The following is a 1,035-nucleotide window of genomic DNA, read 5'->3' as shown; positions in this document are numbered from 1 at the left end:
ATGCTCTCAGAAGTGACTACATCTTGGGTTTATATGATGAGTAAGTGACCGCCACAAGCCAATGAGAGATGAAGTGACTTACTTCCACCTAAGGCTCTTTCTTCATTTCTTAGATGAAATATGCCTGCCAAACAGTCCAATCCTGCAGAGACTTCTGGTTATTCTTGACATTTTATAGGATCTCTGTGTGTAAATAACCTAACATATTTGCATTCAGTTAGTAAAATCAAAGTTACAGGTGCTGATGTGTGCCTATTGCTACGTACTCATTTCTGTTTAAAACCTTACACCATAGGCTCCTGGGGAATGAAAGAGCCTGAACACAAACAAGCCTTGTTTTCAGATATGCACGTGGCTGGCTTCCTCAATTCATTAGGTCTCCTTGGAGGATGTTTGGCTGACCATGTTCTCACTGGAACCCTCCTCCAATCTCCTTCACCTGCTGTGTGTTTCTTCATTATCGTGTCTGACAGCATAGTGTATATTCTTGGTTTGTTTTCACCCTCCCCCAGCAGAAGGTGAGCTCTGTCCGGGCAGGTACTTCATTATTCAGTTTACCCTGGTGCCCTCATTATGGGAAGGAATGCCAGCCAGGTACGTCGTAAGCGCTAATAGTATTGTTGCTGAATGAATGATCTCAATTTAGATTTCCCCACAAATCACATTTTTACGAGGACTTCTTAAGTTCTCATTGCTGCTAGTATATTTCACTTACCTTCTTTTTCTCAGAAGAGCCATACTGTTGAAAGTAAACCTGGGAGGAGGGTTGCCTGGGTGGCTCAGTCAGTGAAGCGTCTACCTTTGGCTCGGGTCGTGATCCCAGGGTCCGGGATCCTGAGCTGAAGGCATCAGGCACTGTGCGTCAGGCACTGTGCTCAGTGAGGAGTCTGCTTCTTCTTCTCCGTCTGCCCCCTCCCTGCTTGTGTGCACACGCGTTCTCTATCAAATGAATAAATCAAAAAGTTAAATTAAAAAAATAATTAAATTTAAAATAAATTTTAAAAAAATAAAGTAAACCTGGAGTGGAAGGTTCTA

The sequence above is a fragment of the Vulpes vulpes genome, chromosome 4 (assembly GCF_048418805.1).
Source record: "Vulpes vulpes isolate BD-2025 chromosome 4, VulVul3, whole genome shotgun sequence".
Taxonomy (NCBI): Eukaryota; Metazoa; Chordata; class Mammalia; order Carnivora; family Canidae; genus Vulpes; species Vulpes vulpes.
Note: the sequence above shows the minus strand (reverse complement) of the source record.